At 48.8% G+C, this 17,220-nt stretch overlaps 1 protein-coding gene across 1 annotated transcript in view; it reads right to left on the reverse strand.

The window, feature by feature from the left end:
* Bmal1 (basic helix-loop-helix ARNT like 1) overlaps positions 1-15,973 on the reverse strand; it is a 107,575-nt gene extending 91,602 nt beyond the window's left edge. Inside the window, exon 1 of the mRNA XM_059268683.1 lies at positions 15,833-15,973. The gene's annotated coding sequence lies outside the window, so the exon portion shown is untranslated. The remainder of the gene's footprint in view (positions 1-15,832) is intronic.
* Positions 15,974-17,220: the final 1,247 nt, after the last annotated feature.

The raw sequence follows: 17,220 nt of genomic DNA on the forward strand, positions 1-17,220 counted from the left end.
ATGCCTTATATACCTTTCTGCTTTCTGCCATCACTCTCTGGGATTAAAGGCTCACTTTCTGGGATTAAAGGTGTAAGTCACCATGCCTGGCTGTTTCCAATGTGGCCTTGAACTCACAGAGATCCAGAGGGATTTCTACCTCTGGAATGCTAGGATTAAAGGTGTGAGTGCAACCATTTTCTAGCCTTTGTATCTAGTGGCTGTTCTGTCTCTGACCCCAGATAAGTTTATTAGGGTGCACAATATTTTGGGGAACACAATACCACCACAAGTGCCTACAAGTGTCCCCCATCCCAGGACTGCTCAGGCCACTCCTCTGAGCAATAACAAAGTGGGAAGGGAAACTGTAGGGAGGGAGGACCACAATGAGTTCTCTTCAGAAGCCACCATCAAAAAATCAAAGCTGAGCATGAATAGAAAGACCAGGTAGAGAAGGGACCTGGAAGAGCCAGGGGCACCTGGGCCCCAGTGCAGGAGTCAGGGTGCTATGGTGCAGAAGAAAGAGTTGCACAACATAGAGAGACCCTGCCTCTAAATAAATATATATATGTGTGTGTGTATATATATACATATATATAAATGAGGGAGGGAGGGAGGGAGGGAGGGAGGGAGGGAGAAAGGAAGGAAGGAAGGAAGGAAGGAAGGAAGGAAGGAAGGAAGGAAGGAAGGAAGGAAGGCAGACTAACCCAAGGAACAGAGACTATGCAGAACTCATTTCTTTAAGTCAACTGCAATAAAGCCTGGCCAAATCCCAGGAGTGTGGCTGGACATCCTTCCTAATGCATTAGAAGCCCTGGTTCTCAGCTATCAAGCAGGAGAGACGTCTGTCACCACACACGTTCCCATTGCCTCAGTCAGAAAGGAGTCTGGATCAGGCTGGGAGCACTTGAGAGTTTATAAGCCAGGACAGGTGCCAAAACCAAAAAAAATCTTAGGCTTGCAAGTATGAACCTACTTATTTATAGGGCTAATTTCCCCTGCCCGTTTATGATGATGAAAGCGATATATGCAGAGTTGAACCAAGAAAACCACAGAGAAAAAAATGGGAATAATAACCATCTCTGATCTCACAAGGTGAGAAGCACTGTTAATATTCTGGTGCCTTTTCCTCTTTTTATTAATGAAAATTTGAAAGAGATGGAAGCATACTGTGATGAAATTTCAGTAACGTATTTTCTTGCAGTAAAACCCATCTATGATCACTCCACACTCTTCCCAGCAAGATGCTCATCCTTGGTGAACAAATAAATAACAAAATGAATAATAAAGTTACAAAAAAGCAACAAAATGAATTAATCTGATAAACTTCAATTTATTTACCAACAGAAAATAAAAACTAATCACCACTACTTCTGGGGTGGGAGTTCTCATCACATAAAAACACGAGGCTCATTTTTATATTTTCTTGTCTAGATCTTCTCTTCAAAGTAAAAGTTTTGAATAAAGCACATTTTCCAAATCAAAGGAATTTTATAACTGCATCTGATTATTCTGAAGCAGGAAGTCAAGTCTGAGTGAACTTAGGAAGGCCAGCAGCTTGGCCAGGTCATTTTAAAGGCTGGTTCACCTTCGTGGACTCGGTCTTCAGTTATGTTACATCCTGTGGAACAGGCAGAGGGGTCTTGCACCACCCAGCTGACATCTGCTCTAATGTCTGCTCTGATACTGGCTACTGAGTTTTATACATGGGTTCGAGTGCTTGACCAGCAAAGAGTCTCAGGGTCCTTCTTTGAGAGAAGACTGCAGGATGGAGAGCTCCTTTGCATAGGCCCTTTTCACCTCTTGTAATATCCATGCTCCATTCAGCAATGGGCCCGTGCCAGGCTCTGGGTGGAGTACTGGGATACGGTAGTGAACAGACAGATGCTCCATCCGTTCTATTGGAGCTGCAGGTGCTGAGGGGTCCCCATCCATTAGCCTTATACTACTCCATCACAGTTACTCCTCTTTTATAGGTGATAAAACATTTACTGAGATATTCTACTCAGGCCATGGGTGAAAGACCTGTCTCAAACACAGGTCTCTGACTCCTCAGCAAGGGATCTTTCTACTACGTTCATCTCATTGGTGAACTTACTTCCCCTCCTGACAACTTAAGTCTTCTTGGATTAGTAAGAGCCCTTTCTGATGCCTGGGTACAAACTGGCTGCTGAGTTTGTGAGCAGTGAACTAACCTGACCTCTAGATGGCTGCATTTGCCCTGGTTTAAGTGGCTGCCTAGCTTCTGGTCCTTGATCCTGGCGCCATCCCTGCTCTCTTCCACACCAAACTCTCTTGCACTCAGACTCTATCAACCACCCGCCATTGCAACCACAATGGCTGGCTACCATCTTCCCCAATCTTCCAGCTCCTCTCCACTGACTTTGCTGGGCACAAAGCCTCCTAATTAAACGTATTTCCCAATTGAAGATATTCCCCAGCCTTACACGTGTCCGCAGAACTAAGATCTGACCACTGGGACAAAGAATTACTGACTTAAGGTCTTCCCCATAGAGTGACAGGACCCCCTCCCACCCTGGTTCTTTCCACGGGAGAAGGGAAAATGAGGTTTGTACCTTCAGCCACCAAGTAGGAGCCACCTATTGATGACACCAGGCCTAGACACTCTTCACTCTGAACTGGCACATAAGAAGTCACCCTCCACCTGGGCTCAGCTATTGTGGGAGTGTAGAATCTATGGGTCTCCTTAACAGAGGAACCAGCCCGAGCAGCTTGAATGACACCAGTTCTACACATCCCCGGTAAAGTCCCTTAACGGCCATTAAACACTTCAAAGGGATGTCCAAACCCATGTATGAAAATGTTCTTTCTGTGTCATCTCGTGGAAAACTTTTGAATAAAGCACATTACCAGGACCTCAAAGGCAAGTTCTGCTCCGATCAGAGGAAAACTGAGAGAACCCAAAAAAAGAAATCAGCTTTTCCATTTCCAGCAAAGGCACTGCAAGCTGAACCGAGGGCCAAGGCTAACGTCTCCATGGAAACTTATCACAGGAGCTTGTATTCCTGACCAAGAACTCAATGGTCAACTTCTTTAAAAAATGATATAAACATCATGTTTTGTCATCTATAAAAGCCTTGGGAATTTTTTTTAAGAAAGGAGGGCTTCTGGCCCAGGAATCTACTGTAAAGGACATATGCATACTATCTATCCTCTCAGGGAGGTACGTATTGGCTGAATCCAAGACAAGAAGCATTCATGTGATCTTTTATTTACTGATTCAGTAACAGTATAGCACACAGCACATCAAGTTAATCATGCCCGCAGGTCCTGCAGGCTTCTAAATACAGTCTACAGAACACTTAAGGGGAAGGGGAAACCTGGGTAAGCCTGGGTAGAATGGAAGCTAAAGTCAGAAATGCTGTTTGGAAGCCTGGGTCTGCCACTGCCCAGCTGTGGGGCCCTGGACAGTGACTCACACTCTCCAGAATAATCCCTCAGTCTACACATGCAGACTCTAACACCTGTCTCCCTCCCGGGGTCATCACAGAGACCAAACGAGCCATGGCCTATAAAAACTGTTTAGCAAATTGGGTGGGAATGTTAGATGGCATTGTTGGAAAAGGTTTTTTTTTTTTTGTTTTGTTTTTTGTTTTTTGTTTTTCGAGACAGGGTTTCTCTGTGTAGCTTTGCGCCTGTCCTGGAACTCACTCTGTAGACCAGGCTGGCCTCGAACTCACAGAGATCCGCCTGCCTCTGCCTCCCAAGTGCTGGGATTAAAGGTGTGCACCACCACTGCCCGCCCTGGAAAAGGCTTTTAAGAGAAGATTCTGATGACCACCACCCCGAAACCCTAGCAGACTAGACACTGCCCGGCCACTCTGAGAGACCTAGAGAAATCTCTTGTCCAGTTGCTGCTTGTGGACTAGCTGGCAGAGCTGGCAAGAGGCAGTCCCTCTGCTGTGTTCCTCACTGGCATCCATTTGCTCACCAGCCACCGAGCAGCCGCCAGGACATCAGTCATGGGCTGTGAAGAAAAGAGAGCTGCAGTGAGCTGGGACCACTGCATGGTGATACGTCTAGCAAGCAAAGGAAGGGTTCCTGGGCCCCACTGTGCTGTGAGAAGCCCCCAGACTGAGACAGGAAGCATTCTGCAGTTCAAGAAATAAAAAAGATTGCAGCTGTTAAAAAAAAAAAAAAAAAAAAAAAAAAGCAGGCTCTGGAGTGAGACTGGGGTTTAAATCCCAGTTTTCCCATTCAGCACACATCATCTGAGGCACCCCTGAGTGTCAGACTCTGTGCCCACTCCATAGGACTGTCATAAAGAGTAAGGTGTAGACTAGTCAGCACTTAGCACGATGCTTAGCATGCGTCAACAGCCAAGGGTTAGGCACCACTATTAATACCTACAAATACATATATTATGCTGATGGAGTCGAGAGCTGGCAGATCGCCAAGGAAGGTTCTGCTGCGCCGTGGCAGCTACAGGCTTTGCAACTGGATATTACCTGGACAGTGTGCTGGCTCATTTATTAATCGCAGGCTAATGGAGGTTCTTCTGGATCTCTGCCTAATGCCTGAGGACAGGCAAACCATCCAAGAATGCCTGGCTGGCCAGTTGTTTTTCTGGTTTGGAGCTGCCCATCACTATGCTGAGAGACATTCCCAGGGAAGACATTCGAGTGACTATCTGTATCTAACTTTTCCACCCAGGTCTGGGTATTTGGCTCTCCATCTCTGGGTACAAAATGAGTAACTATCTTTAAAGCATGGCCCCAGGACTGGAGATGTAGGTCAGTTGGCAGAATGCTTGCTCAGCATGCACAAAATCCTTGGTTCAATCCCCAGCACTGCACAAACAGGGTGATGGCACATGCCTGTAATCTCAGCTTTCAGGAGCTGGAATCAGGAGGATCGGGAGTTCAAGGTCATCCTCAGCTACACAGAAAATTGGAAGCCATCTTGGGCACACGAGACCCTGTCTCGAAACAAAAAACAAAACAACAACAAAAATGTTTCTAGCCAACAAAGTAGTATGAGTCAGCACCCAAGTAGTGGACAGCGCCACATCCTCCAGCCAGCCCTGGAGGTAGCCCGGCTTTGCTGTAACACCTGTAAAGGCCAGCACGATCTCACCGGTTATAGCTTCAAAGCCTGCATTCTTCCATTATCTCTCTCAAGCATCAGACCCACCCACGCTGCGAAGGGTTGGATAAAAATTATTTTATCAGCTCAACAGACAAGCAGGCTCAGTCTGAGACATCCGTGATCTGCTTAAGGGATGGTGGTTAAGTAGTGGAAGCAGCTTAGAATGCAGGTTAGCCCATCCCTACTCCAGTGCTCCCTACAGACAAAACGTATTTGCCTTTGAACGTTTGTCTTCCAACATGATGCTTTGCCTCTGAAGAACTCAGGACTGAGGAATCTGGTCACAGTACAGTGCAGATTCACACACTTAAAAGGCACTTACACTGGCAGATGTTGGCATGCTCCGGAACTCTAAAGATGAACTGACAACACAACTGTCAATTAACTTGGACTTCTGGCTTCGTGTCCCTCTCCATCTGGCCCTCTGCTGCATTTAGTCCTCTCTGCTCCTTCAAACTGCAACATCATTCACCCAGGGCTCATGTGTGAGCAGTTAAGGAATATTATCATTGTCATAACAAATAATTTCATGGGCTTCCCACTGCCTGATGGTCTCTACTACTTTGATAGGTGTCTCTTTACTTTTCCTGTTGCTGTGATTAAAGAACAAACAAACAAAAAAACTCACAAGGGACTGCTGAGAAGGCTCCATGGGAAAAAGCACTTGCTACCCCATGACAAAAACCTGATAACCTGAATTCAACCCTGGGACCCATTTGAAGTTGGAAGTATGGAGACCTGACTCCACAAAGTTGTCCTCTTCTATGTGCACACCGTGGCCTGTGCACCCAAACACATACACAATAATGATAATAATGGTGATGCTGCTGCTGATTTTTTAAAAATATTCCAACAAAAGCAATTTAAAGGAGAACGGGGTTATTTTGGCTTGTCATTTCATGACAGGGAGCTGAGAGGCAGCTGGTTACATGGCATCTACATTCAGGAGCAGAGAGAGATAAATGCTTACACTCAGCTCCCTTTCTCCTTCTCATTCAGTCTGGAATTCCACACAGAATGGTACCAGCTCTGTGAGTGGGCCTTCCTTCCTCAACTAACCTAATCAACATAAACCCTCACAGGCATAACCAGAGGCTAACCTAATCTAGATAACGCTTCACAAGCTGCCTGTCTCCTAGGAGAGCCTAGAGCCCCCCCCCCCCACTCCCACGTTGACAATCAATAGCAACCATCACATTGGTGTTCTAGTTTCATTCTGGTGCTGTAGGAAAGCCCTCCGGCCAAAAGCCATTTGGGAATTCCATCTTACACTTCCAGGATATTATCTGTCATTGAAAGAAGTCAGAGCAGGAATTCAGGGCAGGAGCCTGCAGGCAGAAACCATGGAGGAATGTGCTTGCTGTATTACTCTTCAGCTTTCTTACACCTAAGGATGGTGCCCCAAGATCAGTCATCAATTCAGACAATCCCTCACAGACACAGCCATAGCTGTATGATCCAGGTAATCCATTAGCAGAGATCTCCTTTCAAATGACTCTAGGCTGTATGAGTTGATAGCTGGATCTAAATGGTCACTACGTAAACCTTGACTTGTCACTGACTTATTTCCCCGTCACTCAGTGGGTTAAACACAGACAGGCCTGTAATAATCTTCCAACATTCAATTGCCACTTCAGAACCTTCCATTCTAGGTTAGCCCATCTCTGACTGCGCTCTCATCATTCCCATCTTCGAATTAGCTGTATTTATATCCACCTCAGAAGGACAAGCCTAACCTCATCTGTGTGCTAGCACCTAAACTCAGGTCCTCACACATGTTCATCCTACACTTTACAAATGAGCCATCTCCCCAGCCCATAGGATGCTCTTTAAGGAAATAAAACAGCAGGCTCCTCGGTCAAAAAACGAATCAGCTTTGCCCCCGGGTCTAGCCTGATGCATGACATCTGTTGACTAAATAATGAATGTGTTGTTATGCCTGAATAAATGTGCAGCAAGTGTCCTTTCAGTTCATGAGGCTCAGCCACTGCTAAGCTATGCTCTGGAGCTAAGGAAAGACAAGATAAAGATGAATGGTAGCTGAACAGTTAACTCCTTTGTCAGTAAAAGGCACTGATCTCCAAGCCAACACGGAGAATACAAAAAACACAAATGTCCAGAGGAAATGGCTACCTAGACTTTTAAGTACATATAAGAGCAAGCCCATGCATATGTCCTTGCATATGCAAGGCAGGAACATCTAGGGTTTTCACAAAGCTCAACTCACCTGTTGATTAAATAAATAGGTATTTATTGGGCAATTGATCTGTACAGACACCAACTCAGTGGCTGGTCCCGGGACATGGCGGGGAATAAACAGGTGACATTCTTGCTCACATTCCGGCACCCAAGGAAGAAGATGAGGTTCCATGCAACCCCAGCTCCAGAGTGAAGTTCCCAGCACAGTGTCTCCTTGCACAAACTCCTTCTGTGCCTTCAAGTGAGGGGGTGAAAATGAACATACTGCTCATAACTGACCAGACCAGGGCAGCGCTAAAAGTGCCCTGTCACCCCAGTGCGGCAACCCTTCCCTCCAGAATGCACCGAGGACAGACAGTAGTACAGCATGCTCACCTCAGTCATTTTTTTCAACACTGCCAGCTGAGCTCAGCCACGAACGTCACTTAAATATCAAATGTCTCAAATGGCAGAGTGACCTAAGATGCCAACAACAGGACTCAGAGGTGGGAAGGGAGAGGTAGCACTTGGTGAAAGGATGGCTTTTTTTTTTTTCCCCACTATGGTAAAACCCCTTCCCTTTGAAGCAGAAGTCGATTCTATCATCTCCAGCCTTGGGCTCCTTTCCCCTCCAGCAGGATACTGAAAATAGATTTGCATTTAACATTTAAAACTGTTTTGGATCCCACACTCTTTTAGCTCTGTTCTCGGCTGCAAACTCATCCCAGTCCCTGAGGGTTCTCACAAGTGTATTTCACAAGCAAACAAACCAGTCACCATGTTTATCCCTAAGAGTCCAAAGAAAAGGTGATTTACATAATGATTTGGGAGATTAGATGACCAAGAACACGTAATTCCTATCTGGACCACAAATTCTAGGAAAAAAATTCCTTTCAACTCATTTAGAAAGGCAGATAAGGGTAGGTAGGGGGCTGTGGAAGAAAAACCATGAGCACTAGCCAAGGGAGCTAAGTTCCCCTCATCACCCTGCCATGTACTTCTAGAAGAATCTGGAGGGGGCCATTTCCAAGTAGGTATGCACGATGAAGGTCATGTTTCATTTTCCTGTTACTCTTCAAAACACAGGATTTTCTAACTGAGAAGACCCTGAGAAATCAAAGTTCCAAAAGGAATACTCCTTCTGAAGAGCCTCAGCACATCACCACACTGGCTCACAATGCCCTCCGCTCTGAGTTCTACGGTCCCATTTATAAAACAATAGAACAACTCTTAAGGGCAGAAAGGTTAGGGAAAAAATTCCCTTCATAAAGCTTTCTGTCAGGCTGGGAAATAGTAGAAGTGACTAAGATAAACAGCCAAAGCCAGCAGTAAATAACTGTAATGCACCACAGACGAGGGCCGTGCAAGCTGCAGTTTAATTAACGCTAACGCTGCTTTAGAACGAAGCCATACGGTTTTGGCTACAGCTGTCCCTAAATGGCTTTTCTGAGCTTGATGGGGAACTAAACCATTATTTAGTTTGGTTGCTTTCTTTTTAATATAGACCAACTTATACCAAGCTTCCATCAACTGCATTACAAATAAACTTTTAAAACATTTAACATGCACACACACATCAAACAATATACAGAAGTCTGCACTAAATATAATTAAAATGCTAACGGGCAGTGACACCTGTTAGCAGCACATTTATGAGGGAACCCTCCAAACCCTTAATTTGTTTGCATGTGACACAGCATATAAACAATGCCTTGCATTTCACGAAAGGCCTTCTAAGCAGAGAACAGTGAACCACTAGTTACATGATTTGAGCAAATACTCTAATTCATATTTGCAGGCCTCTGACTCTGGGCTCAAGGCTCCTGAGAGGAGAAAGGAGAGAGAAAGCATCTGGTCACAGAAACTCAAGACCCTTACTCACCAGCTCTTACTTCCCTCGGCAATCAAGCTGCCTCCAATATCAGGACCTTGGTACCAGCCAGACTCTCTTCCATGGAAACTGTTCCCGGATCTTTCAGAAGCTGAGCTCAAGTCACCTTCTCAGTGAGGTCTTCCCTGAAGACCCTGCTAAAGCATCTTCCCTGACAGGAGGCGTGCTCCCTACTGTTTCACTCCCTTTGGCTCCTGGGCATGTCTCACCGCCCTCCCTGCAGAAGCCAAAGCCCCTTCTGGTCACTTCTGTGCTCAAAACAACTATTCACCTGGGAGCCTCCAGGAAATCCCACTGGAAGAATGGATGAGTGCAGACAGAGAACAGGAAGTGAGGGGAAGACAGTCCATCATCTATTGAAAAGTGAAAGAACTGACTATCCTGATTAGGCGGGAGACGGCAATCTGCCAATTTTGAAATAGCATTGCTTTGGAATAAATGACTGAAAAGCAAAAGGCAGGGAGTGGGGCGAGAGATTCAAGGTAGGCAGAGGAAGGGAGGGAGAGAGGAGGGCCTCTCTGGTCAAGAGATCGTGAGCCAGGACATTCAACAGGAGAGACTGACACTGTCGGACAGTCGCATGGAAGCTCAGGCACAGGGTCTCGTAATGGAGGTTGGAGATGGGCAGGGGTGGCCTAGAGGGGCAGAGGAAGACTGGACACAGGGCATTTGTTCTTAGAAGGCCCTGCCTGGTCATACTGAATGGAGAAAACCCAAAGGAGTACAGAGTAGAGCAGAAGAGTGGAAACAGGTGGTACTGATGGTCTAAGCGAGGAGTAAGCAGCTTAGCCATGAGGGGGACAAAAGTCACCAAGACGTCACTGCATCTCCTCTCTCAAAAGGCCACTTCCAGCCTGTGTCACAGATGCAGGCCAGTCCCACTCAGCCTGCTCCAGATGCCCAGCAAGGACCGCAGAGTTCAAAGGGAGGGGCTGAGGGCAGAGCATCACTTTTCACATTTGTCAATCTGAGGTTAATTCTGTTCCAAGGAGCCAGTGATTATTACTTTTGGGGGGTATAGAGCTGAACATTATATAATCCATTTTTATGTAACAGGTTCTTCACATAAAACATTGTTCCCTTTGCTATCTAAATGTATTCAGAGGGAACAACTGGCATTAAAAACATATATCTCCACCAAGGCTGGGGTACAGCAGTGGCTTGGGGAGGGTGTGTCTTTGGGATGAGGAGGACAAAGCTGAGAGACGTCTCTCCCTGAGGAGAGCTCCTGGATGTCTCTGTCAGAACCAGTGTTAGTGAGTCTCTTTAGGAAGCTCATCTTATACAGGGGATCCTGGGGAGGAAGAGGCTGAGCATCAGGGGCTTGCATGAGAGCCCCGGAAAGACAGGAGAAAGCAAGAGATAGCAAAGAGACATCACAGGATGTAGGAGGAAACTCACAAGCCCTTGTAACCGATACTAGGGTAGTATCCAAATGTGTGGCCCCTTGTACCATGGCAAGGACATCAGCACTGCTAGAAGGATGGTGCACATCATGCTTGCCATCTGAGACTGGTCCCCAATCTCTGCAAGCCTAGAGGGCTCCAAGCATGATGTCTGGCACACGGGATTTAACACCCTGTCCCTCCTAGCAGGCTCCGGAGTCTATCAGATAGATAAACCCTGGCTCATCCCTTAGCAACTGGGTAACCTTGGGCAGTTTACAAAGCCACCTCATCTGTAAAGAAGGACAGTGGTGTGACCTCACAAGAGAATGACGAAGACTACATGAAATTAATAAGCCTAAGGTAAGCGACATATTTGCTGGCACACAGAAAATGCCCAATAAATTGCCATAATTTATTTACTACTGCCATAATTATTTATTCCTCTTTTTCAGTTGAAGCCAATCAGACTCAAACTCACTAATTTGTCCAGGTCACACAACAGAAGCAGCAGTGAAAGGGATAAATACATACAAACATTTGACTCAGTCTATGTCCAAAACAATATCAACCAGAGTATTAAATCAGACAGACCCTTCTTTACTGGGCAAACACGCTGGACAAACAGGAGTTTACAGAACTCAAAGGACAGCATGTACTCAAGTAAAAATCATTTGTCATTATATTCCCACACTCAACATTCCCCCATTCCAGCGCTTAGCATTCCCCTGAAGCCAGTACTAAGGACATGTCATCTCCCTCCCCTGCACAACTCAAACCTCTCTGCAGTAAGTGTGCATCCCTCCTTCTCCAGTCTCCAACTGGGATGGGCACCAGACAAATACAAATAGGCCTCTTGTGCCTATTATTTGGGAGGAACCAAAATGAACTCTCCCTCAAGTGCTCAGTCTAGACAAACAGGCCAGAATCCCAGGGACAGTCCACCATGATACAGAACACAGTAGAACCTCCAGGAATTAGAAAAGGGTCAAGGGCTGGGGACACTGCAGCCATGTGTGGGGAAAGTCAAGACAGAGGTGGTTCCTAAAGGTCCAAGTGCCTGAGCTGGAACAGAAGAGAGGGGATATGTGAAGACTTGGAGGTTGGGAGGACCTGGCCTAGAGCTGGTGCATGGGATGGTCCACCCCTCAGCTTGGCTGGACAGTCCTGTGTACACAAGTGCAGGTCAGCATGTGGGCTGGATGTGGAGAGTCCCCCATGACAGAGTGAGGAGCTGGCAGAGCAATGGGGAGCAACACCACTGAGCCACGGCAAAGTGTGGTCAAGACCTTGACCCACATGCCCCATATCTTAACTCATGCAGCCCACACTGCAACTCTGGGAGCTAAGGGGAGATCCTATCAGGAGGATGCCAAGATACAGAGAAAAAGCAAGCCAGCCATCAGTTAGGAAGGTCGAAAGCAAAAGCTGGGATAGGAAAGAGCTGAGGCTCTACATTGTCTAACAAAACTGCCTGGCTGGACAACTGGGGAAGCAGGACATGAAGGGTTCTAGGCTCCTGGGTGGGGTGCTGATGCAGGGGAGTGGGGCTTGAAGACAGTGTACAAGCCTGTAACCACCAGGGCCACTGGAGCTAGCTACAGGACACTACTGGACCTGCCACAGCTACAGCAGAGGAAGCAGGGCACACCTAGATACGGGACTCCAGGCGAGGTGGGGGCCAGGTGGGCAGCAGAAGACGGACGTTCATCTTTGGCAGAAACAGAAAGAGAATCGAGAAAGCAGCATGGCCTAAAGGAAGGAGGAGGAGTGACTTCCGGAGAAGACAAGTGAGCTAGATCAAGCTGCAAGGGGACCAAAACAACTTGGATTTCAACGAAAAGATTTAGAAATCATACAGAGCATAAAGAAGAAAAGTAGGGGGAAAAGCCAGAGCAGGAGAATGTTCAGCTCTGGGGCAGTCGGGCACCTATCAGGGAGACATCCAGACTCAGGGGCACCTAGTATGGACACATGGAAACTCACAACAGGCTCACAATAGGTCTGTTTCTTCCTATTCCTAAATCAAGACAAAGGTTCTCTGACACTGGTGGGGAGTCCGAGGACAAACAGTACAGAGGACGTTCTGGTGACAGGAGCCTGGCAGAGGTGGGAGGGAGTGGCAGCTGGCACTGAGGAAAGGCTTCCTGTGTGCTAGGCAGTTGACATGCATCATGTCCTGTCAACCTCACAGACTCCAAGAGGCAGGCGTTGCCACTGCACCAGAGGAGCAGCACCGAGGTCAAAGAAGTCAGACACTTCTCCAAAGCCACACAGCTCCAACCCAAGTGCCGGCTCCTTCTGACACCAGAACCAGGGCCACACAGCTCCAACCCAAGTGCCGGCTCCTTCTGACACCAGAACCAGGGGTTCCGGTGCATCTGAGCTCAGTGGGAGGAGGATGTTTTCTCCCAACTGAGAAGAGGGGAGGGGGCAATAGGGGAATGGATCGGGTGTTCTGAAAAGGAAAACGATGCTGAGGAGCTTAAGTCAGAGCAGGTGGATGGGAGGAGAAAAGTTCATTTAAAAGGATATTTAGGGTCAATCTGAGCCTTGTGATAAAGTGGCCATGACAGAGAAGACCGGGAGAGGAGGGCAGGCTTGTGTCCCTGAGCTCCTCATTCAACCTCAAAGTCTAGAAAAGATTTGTCTTTTCTAATTTCCCCTGCAAATGCCTACCTCAGTCAGCATAACACTGAAGTCACTGAAACTCCAGTGCTGGGAGTGGCAGGGGTTCTTTAATCTTCACGCTCTCCTACCACGGTGAGGTGACGGTAAAATCACAGAAAGAAAAAAGCTCCTGGATAGAAGACAGGCTGCCCACCAAAGGTAGATAAAGTCATGCATTTTTGCATGCTCATATGCAGTACTGTTAATGCAGCCATGTCTTTCCGTGCACTTATCCATTTTCGGGTATAAGAATCTCAGCAAGGCTGGTGAGGGGAAGGAATAAATCTGAAAATATGGCCACTTCCTTTTCCTGCCCCGTGGCATGTAAACCTCTTCTGCAAATTGCAGATACGGGTGAATCGTCATCAATTATAAATCTTTTGAAATGGATCCTCTTAAACACCATCTGTTGATATGCTTAACTTTCTCATGAAACAGGACTTTCGCTCAAATGATCTGGCAGCTCCAGGAGGTAAATACCTACCCTAATTCAAATCTATTAAATATTTAGAGGTATGTGGAACTGAAGAGTGGTAGAAACCTTTGACATCCCTTAGTTCAACTGTCTGAGACTTTCCATCTGAGGCGAACATAACCCAGAAAGGCAGTAACTTGCTCCAAGTGGCATAGCCATCAGAGTCCCAGCCTGGGCTAGAACCGAGCTACATGCCTTCTAACCCAGGTTTCTGCTCTTTCACACCTTATCGGAGCCTCTCCCATTTTAAACAGCAGAGATTGGAACAAAGTACAAATTTAACTGCTGTTTTAACATTATCATTATTCATTGGCGACATCTAAGATAGAACCAAACTGTCGCTACTGATCCAGCTTCCGTTGATACACCCAATTTCAAATCTGCCTGGGAAATTTCTAACCCTTCTAAATATGTTCAACAAACCATCTTAAAGATTTAGTAATAATGTGAACCCAGAAACAAAGCAGAATCTGAAAGATTAAATTTTGTATTTAAAAAATATTTATTTTTGGAACTTCCCTGGTATGGAAATCCAGTTTAACAGCAGTGATTTTCCCCCTTTCTTGCAAGCACAGGGAGCCTGAGATTATTCAAAACTGCTCAGGAGCAGCAACGATTATTTTAAGCTCATGATTCAACTGGCACATTAATTAGAAAATCCACCAACCCAAATTGACAGATCCTGGTATCAATGGGAACTTAAGAATAAAAATAATAGTTGTTAAGTAAAAATAGATTGAAAGGGGGCACGGCAGCAAATGTCAGAAGGACAAATGATAAGCAAGGGTTGTGCAAAAAAGGGGGGCATTTAATGATCCATTTTCCTGGACAAAACAAAACAAAACAAACAAAAAAAGAAAACACACAGATCATGGCAATACCGGTACCGTCAAAAAGTAGTTGCTTGTGAATACAGAATCTGATTTTTGGAAGCTGGGTGAGAAAACTTGACTAATAATTTCTTGCTGAAAAGTAACAACTTAAGACAAGAAAAGAGCCCGACCGCAAGGGCCAAAGGGCCAAAGCTAGGCTAGGTGAGGGCGGAAGGACTGGAGAAGATGCTGGGGGAACAGGTGAGGGGTGATCATGTCAGCTCAGCCAGCACAAACTTGACAACAGACGCCCGTGTCCAACGCAGCCCTTCCTTCCCCCGGCACCGATCGCGACCCGCTCTGCGACCCCCGGGGATGGGTGCCATGTGGCCCCAAGTCTGCGTAAAATTCTACCTTTCACTTCTCCCAGCAAACCCAAGCTTTCCAAGCTGTCAACGCCGGGGCAATCTCCAGTGGAAACCTTTCTCTTCCCCTATTACCTGCCAAACCCGCATGTAAGGGCAGCCTCGCTGCGCCTTCCGCAGGTTTCCCGGACACCCACCCGGGCGCAGGGCACTGTCCCCACGCCATCGGGCACCTGCTCGCAGACCCAAAAGGGAAGATCCATCCTCCAGGGCCACCCAGGTACCGGACGGCGCAGGACCGACGGCTGTCCACACACTGGAGCCGGCCTGGTCCGTGCCCGCCAGGGCATAACCGGGGTCCGCGCCAGCCCCACAACCGGCCAAAGGGACGGGCGGACGCGAACGCCCCGACTCGACGGAGACGCCCTCCCCGCCCCCACCCAGCTCCGGGGAGGGAAGTGCGGAGGGGTTGGCTGAGCAGGCACTGCATAGCATCGTTCTGCCCGCGTCCTAGCCATCCCTTCAGGGACCCAGAAGCTCCCGGGGACGCATCCCGGAGCTCGTTCCGGGCTCGGGTCATCGCCACAGCCCGGCATGACTGTCTCTTTAAGAGGCCGCCGGCCGCCCCCTCCCGGGCCAGGTGGTGATGCCCGCGCGGGGAAGGTGGGCGCGCCCACCGACAGCGTCCCGGGGCCCCCCCAGCTCTCCCCCGCCCGCCGCGCAGCCCAGGCAGGAGAGATGGGGGTGAGCAGGCGCGGCGCCTTTAAGGGGCGCAGCCTCCCCGCGGCCGGGTGGGGGCTGGGAGTCGCACGGGCCCTTTAAGGCCGGCAGCGGGCACGTCGGGCAGGGCTCCAGGCGGCCGGGCTGCGCCGCGGGCGGGGGCGGGGGCGGCGCGCCGGCCCGGGAGCTCGCGACCCCCGACGGGACGCCCCGGGACGGCCGCAGCCCGCAGCCGTGCGGACACTCACCGTGGCTCGCCGCGAGCGCCCGCGCCCGCACCCGCACTCGGATCCCGCGGCGGTGGCGGCGGCAAGTCCGGCGCGGGTAAACAGGCACCTCCGTCCCTGACCTACTTTCTGCCTTCCCTAAATGTCGCACCACTAACCTACTTTCCGACCAATCCGCTCCCCGCCGGCCCAGGCCCGGCCCCCCGCCCACCAATCGCTGTGCCCAACCCCCCTTCCCCGCCCACCAATGGAGGAGCCGCGGAGCCCGGATACCTGCCTCTTCCCGCCAGCCAATCAGAGCGCGCTAACGGAGCGGTCTTGGCGGCCAATCCGGACCAATCAGCGCTCGGCTCCATGTCGCGCTAGCCAATCGTTTGGCCGATAGAGGAGCCACTGACCAATGACAAGACGGCAGGCCTGGTTTACCTGCTACTTTTCCTTCACCAATCATTTGGGGGACAGAAACGCACGCCCCGAGAAGAGGACCAATCGGTGAGCTCTCTGGGTTTCTTGCCCCAGCCCTCGGTTTTTCCCCAGGTCTCCGGCTCGCAGCGGCTGCAGCGGCTCGGACTCCGAGCGCTCGCTGTCATCCCCCTGCTACTGGGTCGTGTCCAGGGCTGGTACCTACCTTGCAGCTCTCCCTCCTTCTCCGTTCCCTTCCTTCCTCGCAGAACGCTGAGTAAACGCAGCATCTCCTCGTCCACCCCGCTCCAGCTCCATCTAGGAAACCACATTTTAGGAACACAGCGCCAGAACCTTCCTGAAACCCCTGGCTTGCCCTAGTCGGAACCACAGCACTAATACCCAGCGTTTCTAGAAGACTTTTCCGTCCGACGACTGCACGCGATCTCGCGTTCTTTTTATTTGTCTTGACCTCCAAGCGCCCGGTGGAGCTGTCATTCCCGTTCGAAAGAGAAGTCTCCAGGAGGTGGTGGCGCACATCCGTAATCCCAGTCTTTGGAAAGCCTCTGAGGCAGGGGAGGTAGTCGCGAGTTCTAAGCGAGCCTGGGCCATAGGGTGAGACCTGAGCGAGATTCTGTCACATGTTACAGACAGGGTCCCAGCAGCCAAGGCATCTGCTTTGCAAAAGCATCAAGGGAGCAGGACAGAAAGAAAGAGATGCAGAGATTTTTGAGAAGAATAAAAAAATAAATAAATAATGAAACATAACGTGCGGCTTGGACGCTCGAAGTGTGGAGAAGTCTTATTTTTACCTCCCAGCGCTTACTAGGGAGACCCAAAGAACTGGCAAACCTTCCAAATGTTGAACTCCCTGATAACAAAGCTACTGTCTACTTTTTGACACATGCCTGCTCCCCTTTAGCAACTGCTGGAGGGGGCTGGGTGGAGTGGCGTGGATGGGGCTGACACCCAGAAAGTCCTCTGCAAATGTGAGCTGGATCCACAAA

This window comes from Peromyscus eremicus, chromosome 1 (assembly GCF_949786415.1).
Source record: "Peromyscus eremicus chromosome 1, PerEre_H2_v1, whole genome shotgun sequence".
NCBI classification, from domain to species: Eukaryota; Metazoa; Chordata; class Mammalia; order Rodentia; family Cricetidae; genus Peromyscus; species Peromyscus eremicus.